The sequence below is a fragment of the Fukomys damarensis genome, unplaced genomic scaffold (assembly GCF_012274545.1).
Source record: "Fukomys damarensis isolate Sample0158 unplaced genomic scaffold, DMR_v1.0_HiC HiC_scaffold_27, whole genome shotgun sequence".
Lineage (NCBI taxonomy): Eukaryota > Metazoa > Chordata > Mammalia > Rodentia > Bathyergidae > Fukomys > Fukomys damarensis.
The window spans coordinates 47,763,330-47,773,648 of NW_022900939.1; the positions used below are offsets into that span (position 1 = coordinate 47,763,330).

Consider the following 10,319-nt stretch of genomic DNA (forward strand, 5'->3'; position numbering starts at 1 on the left):
GATTTCTGCAGGGCTGGTACCTTCAGAGTCCCTTTTTGTTTAGCCAGAAAGTTGGGGTTTTCGTTTTTCTGTTCTGTAGTGTACTTCTGTGGCTGCTTGCACCCAGGACCAAGTGGCAGGGAGATAAATACAGAAAATGAAGCGGTAGAACTCTGCCCTGCTCTCTTACAATAAGGGAAGAATTGGATTCTATGGATGTCTTTTGGAAACCTGCTTGGGCTTGAGAGAACTCAGAATTAAAAAATGGGGGAATCCTGTGATTTCTTGTTTTTGGTACCGAGGTTCGAACTTGGGTCCTTGTACTTGCAAGGCAGGTGGCAGAACTGCTGAGCTAAATCCCCAGCCCATCCTGTGACTTCTTTAAATATCAAGGGTTACTTTTCTCATCTCTCAAACCGGAAGTGGGAGCTTCTGCTCTCCGAGACGCAGCACCTGCTCTGTCTTCAGGCTAAGGCCGCCAGAGGTCGGCAGTGTGAGGTGCACTGCTCAGGTACAAGCTCAGGCTTGCTACCCTTCAGCTTTGGGCTTTTACTTCAGTCCATCTTTTGCTGTTTATTTTAGACTCCCCAGTAGTTACTAAATTCTATCTAGTTTTATAGATGTGTTCAGTGAGATGCATTCATTCTACTTTATTCTGGAATAATATCCGTAGTTTATTTTAAATTCTATCTCCCCACCACTTAAAGCCCGAGTTGCTTTTGTCTTTTTATTTATTTACCTTTTGGAAAATCTTGTAACGTTTTGTCATTTTGTGAAATGTTGCTGTTAGAGATGTATATTGCCACATAGAGCATGTAATGTTGAAGATTCTGTTTATCGTTTTATAAACTTTTTAGGAATTTAACTTCAATACATTTTTCATTTGAAAAAGTTTCTGTTTTTGGTCTGATATTATTCTCCTCCTTTTCCAGATCTTTCTCAACTTCTGAAAACTAAACAGATTGAGCTTAAAGAAAGACCTGCAGATTTTAAAGTTTGAAACACTTCATCATGCTTACAAATACATTTACAAGAGAGTAGAACTGTCACATGAAATAATTAAACAGTGGACCATTAACAAGTTTAAAAAAAAAACTAACTGGCCAACTTTGAGAATCATTTTTTTAAAAAAAGTTAAATAAATTCCTGCTACTGCTAATTTGCAGGGAGCTGTGTGTAAGAGGCAGCAGGCCTTGGCAAGCAGCACAGATGGATGGAGAGAGGAACTGCTTCTCTTCAAAAGCTACCATGGGGCATCCCAGGGCAAATCCCCAGTATGCTCTCCAAACTTGCTTTTCTTTGTAAGTGACACAGTCATACACGGAAACTTTCAAACCTCCTCGGTGTGATTTTAATTTTAGAGTGCATCCTGAGACTGATGAAAGCGGTGGTCCGCATTTTTAGAAAACACATGTTTTTGCACATACTTCCAAGTACCTGCTGAGGCCCTCATAACACTCATCTGCGAATGCCTAGAACATTATAGGCCCCAGTTAAGAATTCTTACAGTAGGATAATGAGATATTGCTGTGTAGCTAAAGTTGAGATCCTGGGAATATATTTTGTAGGGCACCTTGACTTTAATTTCTGCTATGCTTCAAGTGTGTGATGTAGGTAACTTTGTCTTAATGACCTTTGATAGTTGGAGAAATAGTAATTCACAGTTTACAACCGCTTTAGTCTTTTCCCTGCAGCATCAGAGCAAAAGTTCCCTTTTGCTCATGGACTTCAAGTTTGTTTGTTTGGATAGTGCAGAAGTACATGTTCAGGGAATGTATGGAGCTATAAAAACTTCTTTGTGATATGTTTCTCAGCCTCCCTTCTCCAAACACAGTGATTGGACATGTGAGAAATGGACTACTGTGGTGGAGTGCATCCTAACTTGATATTAAGAGCCTAGACTGTAAGCTCTTAGCTTCCTTCTGATTAGTCACTTAATACTGCAGCTACTTGTTTTCTCTTTAGATAAGCCAGACATAGCGATAACCATGTCTGTGTTTTTGCAAAGCTCTGTGAGAGTCAGTGTGTGTCAGGTTCCCATTGGTGGGAGAAAACATTTGACATCCGTAAATGAAAGGAGGAGAGGTTTATTTTGGCTCGTGGTTTTAAAGGGTTCAGTACATAATTGGTTGGCTCCAAGGGGGAAGCTGCATGATAGAACAGTGTGACAGAGGACAGTTGCTCACTTGATGGCAGCCAGGAAGCAGAGGGAGAGAAGAACAGCACTGAGGACAAGAAGACACCCTTCCAGAGCACACCCCTAGTGACTCTCCTACATCCGGGGCCTACCTTTTAACAGCACATTTACTTATGAACTCATCAGTGAAACAATCCAATTACCTTCCACAATCCCCACCTCCGAAGACGTGAGGCTGTTGGGGGACATTTTAGATTTGGGTCATAATAGTGAAATATATGTCATTTTTTTCTTTGTGAATAGTTATAGAATTAAATGATATGACCCGTAGTGTAATGGCCATGTCAAAGTAGAACCTTCATTCATTCACGATGCATTAATTCATTAATAAATACCTGTTATCTCACATCGCTGGAGCATGTCCACTTCCCTGTGTTCCTGATCTGTCTTCTGTTTCTGACTGTAAATATGGTTCTAGTGTCTCAAATACTTTCTTAGATTCTGTTCTTCTTTCTTAGAAAAGAGAAAATGAGAGGAAATTGAGTGATACTCAATAAAAAGAAGTTAAATGATTTGTGTAATATTTAAGTTGGAAATATCCAAGTGAATGGTTTACAGTATTGTGTTTCTTCAAGTGGTAGTAGAAACAGGTTGACTTTAAGCTGTTCTGAAAATAATGAGATCCTACCTTGGCCCACATGCCTGTCCTGGAGATGACGTGATTCCATGAAATGGTAACAGCTGACATTTTCTGAGCGCTTCCTTTGTGCTGGGCATCGTTCCTTACGTCCTGCCTCATCTAATCATTTCCCGCCTGCTGTCACATGACTCCTAGAGCTGAAACTCAAAGCCTGGTCCTGCTATTCCTTCAGCCTATGATCAGAGACACTTGAAAACAGAGATGTGGGGCTGGATTACAATTGGCTGAACTGGCGTTTACTTTTTCAAAAGTTCATAGGGGTCGGTGTTATTCACATTCTCTAACGTTGAAAAGCTTGAATAACCATTGAGCTTACTCTTCAGGAGTTGGACATGTTGGTAATTGCCACTTTGAAAGCAAGGAAGGGCTCAGATGGAATCCAATTTTAGCCTTAAGAAATTAGAGTCTCTTGAGTTTTAATTTTTGAAATACTTAAATGTTTTCCATTTTAATCTCTTTGAGAGTTCCTTCATCAAGCATATTCTGATTTCATATGTCTGAGTTAGAAAATGTGTCACATGGTTCTTGGTAAATCATGTAATTTGTCATGGATGACGTAGAAATGCAGTGCGTTTTCTGTGCTGTTTTTAGAATAATGTGCTGGTGTTTTCTACAACTGCAGTCTTACGTGTTTGTTAGGCTGAGTCCCCCTGGTCTGCTGTCTCTGTATAAACTACAGTCTGCTGGTTACATGACTGATACGATGGAACAGAGGAACCAACAGCCGATTTTAAGCAGCAATCTTAATTGGTTAGACTCTCCTAAAATGTTGAAACACCTTGCTAAACAACCCGGTCACAGCTGTAATAGGTGGGAGACAAAAATGGGCAACCTGGGCTGGCTGCTGAGGTTACAGTTTCTCTGGAAACCTAAAGAATGGACTCAGGCATGCCTTGAGCTTTTGTCTGAGAAACTATGGCAACGCGCCTTTTAATTAAAGCTGAAGTAGTGTGGGTAGCTTAGAAAAACAGATACTGCCAATTGATAGGGAGAGTATATTGGAATAATCCAGAAAACTAAAAAAATTCAGATATATTTGATAACTCTTTCTTAGCTATATGGTTCAAGGAAATAATAACAAATTCTTTTAGTAAGTACCAGTATTTGGCTTTGTAATATGCTTCTTTTAAGAAAATACAGCTTTCTAACTTTATTTGTCTTTTGTAGTACGGGGGATTTAACAAGAGCCTTGACACTCAGCAACATCTCTGGGCCTTTCAAAACATTTTTGAGACAGGGTCTCACTAAGTCACAAGTTTGTCCAGACTGGCCTCAGACTTGCAGTCTTCCTGATTAGTCTCTTGGGGTGCTGGAGTTGCAGGCATGCACACCATGCCCAGCTTATGTTTTTTAAGGTCAGTATTCAGATTAATTTGTGATTCCTTAGTGGACGTTAGCTGATCTTTGGAAGGGTTGGCCTGAAGACACCCAGAGTGCAGCGGGCAACACTGTTGGGGCACCCCCAAAATGGTGATCTTCGCCTTCTGACATTGGACCCCTTAGTGCTGCGTTCTCCCTCTCACATTGTCTCTTTGTATTCATCATCTGTGTTTCTATGTGTGCGATACATATATTCCCATATATACCACATCTGCATGCTATGTGCATTGTGAACAGTAAACCATTCCCCTCTTACATTGAAGCATTTATAATTGGTGTATTAGAATGTAAAACTCAGGACATATCAGAAGGTAATTTGATGTATTAGTTTTAGCTTTCCAAATTAAAAAAAAAAGCGCTGCATGGAAAGTAGGAGTTGTCACTTTTCTTGGATCAGAGTATGTGTTGTGCCAGCTACCCCAGTGAGGGGCAGATTCTGTTGCCCTTTTGTTGAGGAGAACTTGAGTTGGTCTCTGTGGTCTTAGTGCCGTGTGCAGTGTTCAGAACTGCCCTTCTTTGTAGGGTAGATTGCGTAGTCACCCGTGAGAGCACTAGCTGGAAAGCTGAGGAGCATCTGATGCAGTAAAATGTGATAGTGACAGGCGTAAAGCCGCCAAGCTGGAAACAGTATAGAAACTGGCTCTTACAGTGGATTTTCATCCAGGCTCATTGGCCTGGCTTGTGTTATGCTTTTGTAGTTAGCTATCTCTAATCAGATCTGATCTTCCTGTCCTTTTGCTTAATGGTCTCCTGTTGCTTCCAGGATTAGTAAGTATACTTTTTTCTCATTCTCAGCTCTAACCTACCCCAATGCTTGTATATCCACAACTCAAGCGAGATCCAGCTGCTCAGTGTTCCTCACACCCTTTTGTTTTCATACCATTTGTCTGTTGGAATTCCTACAGTTGGGCTGTGTGTGTGTGTGTGTGTGTGTGTAAAATTCCCATGCATACTTCAGAATGAGGATTAAACATCACCTCTTTCCTCTCTTTATCTCTCAATCTTCCATTAATCCTCCTGCACACTTTCTCTTCTGAAACTGGGTGCAGGCTACAGATGTGAGGACTTGCACATCTGTCTTCCCAAGGCAGGTACGATGTAATGCTTGTAATAGCCTGTGTATTGTCTGGCAGGGAAGATGCACTTAGTATTGTTGGATGTTTGATGTTGGGTGACTGTTGGGTGAACAGATGAATTAAATGAGTAAAATAATTGGGATCACCAGGCATACTTGAAAGAACAAAAAGTAGTTAAAATTTGGTTATACTGCTTCCTGTCCTTTGTTTTTCCCAGTTTTCCCCTGCCTCCGCCCACCTTTCCCCAGATCCTTCTCCAGTGTCTTACCTAGGCGTGACTTTGCCCTCAGTGCTGCTGAGTTTCTGAGTTTGCCTTTCCTCCCAAACTTCCAGTCCTCACCTGTAATCAAAGTGCTGTTTGCACCAGACCCAGTGTTGAAGCCTCTGAGAGCTTGAGACAGAAGAATCACAAATTTTAGTTTAGCCCCGGGCGAGTTAGTGACTTAGGAAGACCCTATCTCAAAATAAAAAATGTGCTGTGGATAAAGGGCTGTGAGGGCCCTAGATTTAATCCCTAGTGCCTTAAAAATGCGGTATTTGCAGAGTGAAGACTACAGCTAGACAGTTGTCCTTTCTTATCCATGGGTTCCACATCTGTGGATTCCCCAACCATGGGTCGGAAACATTTGGAAAATAGTACTGAACATGTTTGAACTTTTTTTCTTGTCATTATTCCCAAACAATATAGCACAACTGTTTGCATCTACATTGTATTTATATATTATAAATAATTTAGAGATGATCCAAAGTGTATGGGAGGTTATGCGTAGGTTAATTGCAAATTCTGTGCTATTTACCGTACAGGGCTGAGCATCTGGGGGTGGGGGTATCCAGGGGGCTGAGAGTGTGTCCCTGGAACTAGTCCCTAGGACGCTAGTGGGTGGCCGGAGTTAGCCGGTTATCACTTCAGCCTAATTTGGGCCAGGCTACAAATACATGATGGGAGAACAGCAGAGCATTTGCGTTTTGAATTCCACAACAGCAGGGCCATTTTGGTGTTCACATTTCTGCCCGTTTGTATAACCTTGTCTTTCACAGAGTGTATCACTGCTGTCTTAAACAGGTTTTCATGCCAAGGCTGTGGGTATGTTTTTCTGTCATGACAAATGAGTATTTTGAGAGCAGCCCACCTATAACTAGTTTCCACAACATTACGGTCGGTTCAGTGGTGTTTGTGCAATTATTTGAATATTTTATTGCTTTTTTGTGCCTTATGTAAATGGATGAACACTGGAAAAATGACTTCACAGGCTGGTGATAAGAATATCAGGTCTCATTTGAGACGAAGATACAGAAAATCATTAGATGCGGCCCCAGTCACTGAGCTGCTGCCAAGGACTCAGCTGCCTCCCCCTTACACCCTTTGCTTCCCGCCAGTCCAGCTCCCCTCCTGCCTTCTCCTGCAGCTGTCTTCCACAGGCCATTTCCACCAAGAAAAAGGAATCATATCATATGTCCATTGTCCAGAACCTGCACTCTCTTGACCCCTTTGCTGATGCAAGTAGGGTGAAGACCTCCTTCCTGCTGGCACTGAGGGTTATATCCATCTAAGAATCCAACGGAGACACTGCAGGAAGACCCTTACCACTGTCCAAGGGATTGCTGATAATTACGATAAAAAGAAACTGGTAATGGCATTTAAGAAGGCATTTGCCTGCAGTAGTACTGTAATGGAGCATCCAGAATATGGAGAAGTAATCCAGCTCCAGGTGGACCAGTGCAAGAACATAGCCAGTTCCTGGTAGAGCTTGGACTGGCCGAGGACGAGGATCAGCTGACCGTTCTGGGTTTTCGGTGTGGCTCATTGAAGCTTAAGTGAGGATTTCCTTCCAATGAGTAGAATATCCCTTCTGTCCCTTGTCACAAGTTTAAAAACCTTGTGGCTCGTACAGTGTAACTATTTGGGGTAAGCTTTCACTGGGACTGTGGAACTCCTTCATGCCATAGACTGAAAAGAGCCATGCCAAGAAAAAAAAATCATTACATGTATCAAAACAGAAAATGTGTAGTCTGAAGAGGGTGCTCCCTGAGTTGAAACGCGAATACGTAAGGCATTCTGGAATTCTGGTGCTGAAGACTGTACATGAAAGAGGAGGTATATATGTTTTAGTTTATGGGCCCTGAAACCCAAACGTCTCGTGAGATTTTTGCACATTTCTTGTCTTTGATGCGTTCATGGAAACATTTTATACTGACTAGGTGCTGCTTTATAAAAGGCAGGGCAGTGTGCCTGAGTTTCTTCAAGCTTCAGGGTTATCTTGCACTCAGGCCTTCCAGTGACGGGAACCTAGTTAATATACCTTTGCTACAACTACTTCGGTAGACCCTCAGAGGGCTCTGCACACTCAGGGCCTGGCATAGGCCCTGGGCTGGGCACTGGGAGCTGCAAAATGAGGCCAGGCGTCCGGCAGACCTTTGTCACCCGCTTGCCTGTTGCCAGTCTCACTCCTGCGGGACCGCCCGTGCGGAGTGTCTGCTTCTCAGAAGTGCTTGGTTCGGCAAACCTTGCTGACTCAGAAAGGCTTTCTGTCAGAGCTTAGATGCAATACAGTGGAGTGGAATAGAACTTGTCTCTGCCTTGGGGCACCTCCTTTTTAAATTTTTTAAAATTTAATTTAAAAAATATTTTAATTAATTGAATTTATTGGCACAATTTAGAGATACATAATGATCACTTTCACCATATGGGATTTGTACCTATATATGATCGATCTTGGTTCCTATTTTTTCCTGTTCCCTTCCCTTCTTTTCAACCCTTATTACCCTCCTTATTTAGCAAAGCTTTGTTTCAACTTTATCTTTCTTTTCTCATTTTCTTCTTTTCCCTTCCTCCCTTTCCCCTTCCTGTCACCCTAGTGTTCCTTCTCACTTGAACATTTTCTTCCTATTTCCCAATGTCTGTTATACATTTTGGTCCCTATTTATATTTTCAGTTTCTCACATCAGAGAAACAATGCAGTATTAACGTGTGTCTGATTTATTTCACTTAAGAGTACGGTCTCGTGGTTCATCCATTTATCTAGAAATGTCTCAAGTTTATGGCTGAGCAGTACTCTTAATTGTATAAAAAACATCTTTATCCATTCATTGGTTCATGGGCACTTGGGCTATTTTCAAGATTTAGTTATTGTAAACTGTGCTGCTATAAACATTTGTGCATATATCACTGTGGTGTGATGCTTTGATGAAAGATACCAAAAAGCGGGTATCTGGGTCAGATGGAACTAGTCCTCTATTTTTTTGAGGAATCTCCACACTGATTTCCACAGTGGTTGTACCAGGCTACACTCCCACCAGCAGTAGAAAGTGGTTCCTTTTTCCCCATGGCCCTACCAGCGTTTGTTAATGGTTGATTTAGTGATAATAGCCATTCTTTCTGGAGCAAGATGGAATCTTAGCATTGTTTTAATTTGATCTCAAATGATCAGTGATGTTGAACATTTTTAATGTGTTTATTTGCTGTTTCTACTTCATTTGAGAAGCATCTACTCATTTCAGATGCCCATTTTTGGATTGGGTCTTTAGATTTGGAAGGTTTGATTTTTTCAGTTCTTTATATATTGTAGATATTAGTGTTTTATCTGAGGGTCAACTGGCAAACATTTTTCCCACTCTGTTGGTTGTCTCTTCACTCTGTTGGTGATTTCTTTTGATTTGCATACGATTTTTTAATAAGATGAGATCCCAGTTGTTGATTCTTTGTAATATTTCCCATGTAATCAGGGTTTCCTTCATAAAGTCTTTGCCTACACATGTCTTCAAGAGTTCTACCTATTCTGTCTTACAGCAGATGTAGTGTTTCCATTTTTTTGTTTTTGGTACTGGGGATAGAACTCAGGACTTTGAGCTTGCGAGGCAGATGGTGGCATCACTGAGCTAAATTGCAGGCCCTTAGTGTTTCTATTTTAATATTTAGATCTTTGATCCATTTTGATTTTAGTTTAGTGCATGGTGAGAGACATGGGTCTAGTTTTTGTCTTTGGCGTGCAGACAGCCAGTTTTTCCAGCACCATTTATTAAAGAGGCTGTCTTTCTTCCAGTGAAGGTGTATGGCCTGTTTGTCAAAGATATGGTGGCTTAGTGTGTTTGGAGTTGTTTCTTCATCTTCTAATCTGTTCCACTGGTGCTTGAGTTTGTGTTTCTTGCTAATACCATGCTGTTTTTATCACAGTAATTTAGTAGTATAATTTCAAGGCAGGGATTGTGATGCTCCCTGCTGTGCCTTTTCAAGTCAGGGATTGTGATGTTCTCTGCTGTGCCTTTGTTTATTTTTGTCAGGGTTTTTTTTTTTTTTTTTTTGGTACTGCGGATCAAACTGGGGTCCTTGTGCTTGCAAGGCAGGTGCCAGAACCACTGAGCTAAATCCCCAGCCCCGCCTTTATTTTTGTTTTTTTAATTTTTGGTACTGGGAATTGAACTTGGGCCCTTACGCTTGCCTTGCGAGGCACGTGGTGGAACCACTGAGCCAAATCCCCGGCCCCTGCTGTGACTTTGTTGCCCAGAATTGTTTTTGTATTCTAGGTCTCTTTTGGTTCCAAAGCAATTTTAGAATTGTTTTGTCTAGTTCTGTGAGGTATGCTAATGGTATTTTGATTGTGATTGCATTAAATCTATATAGCAATTTTGGAAGTATAACCATTTTTACTATGTTGGTTCTTCCTACCCATGAGCAAGGGATAGCTTTCCATTTTCTGATAGCTTCTTTGATCTCCTTTTTCAGAGTACTGTGGTTTTCAATGGAAAGATCATTCACTTCCTTTGTTAGATTGATTCCTAAGTATTTCGTTTTTTCAGTGCTATTCTGAAAGGCATGGTTTCCCTAATTTCTCAGTAAGTTTCTTCAGTAACTTTGTTGTTTGTGTACAGGAATGCTGTTGTTTTTTGAGTGTTTATTTTGTTTCCAGTTATGTGACTGAATCTGGTTATTGAATCTAGAAGTCTTTTGGTGGTGTTTTTGGGTTCTTCTATATAGAGTATCATGTCGTCTGCAAATAATGATAGTTTAACTTTTTTCTTTCCTATCTTTATTGCATTTATTTCTCTTATT

The 10,319-nt window shown here is 41.0% G+C and overlaps 1 pseudogene; it reads left to right on the plus strand.

Moving 5' to 3' along the window:
* Positions 1–6,724: 6,724 nt before the first annotated feature.
* On the plus strand, positions 6,725–7,091 carry LOC109117845 (annotated as a pseudogene).
* Positions 7,092–10,319: the final 3,228 nt, after the last annotated feature.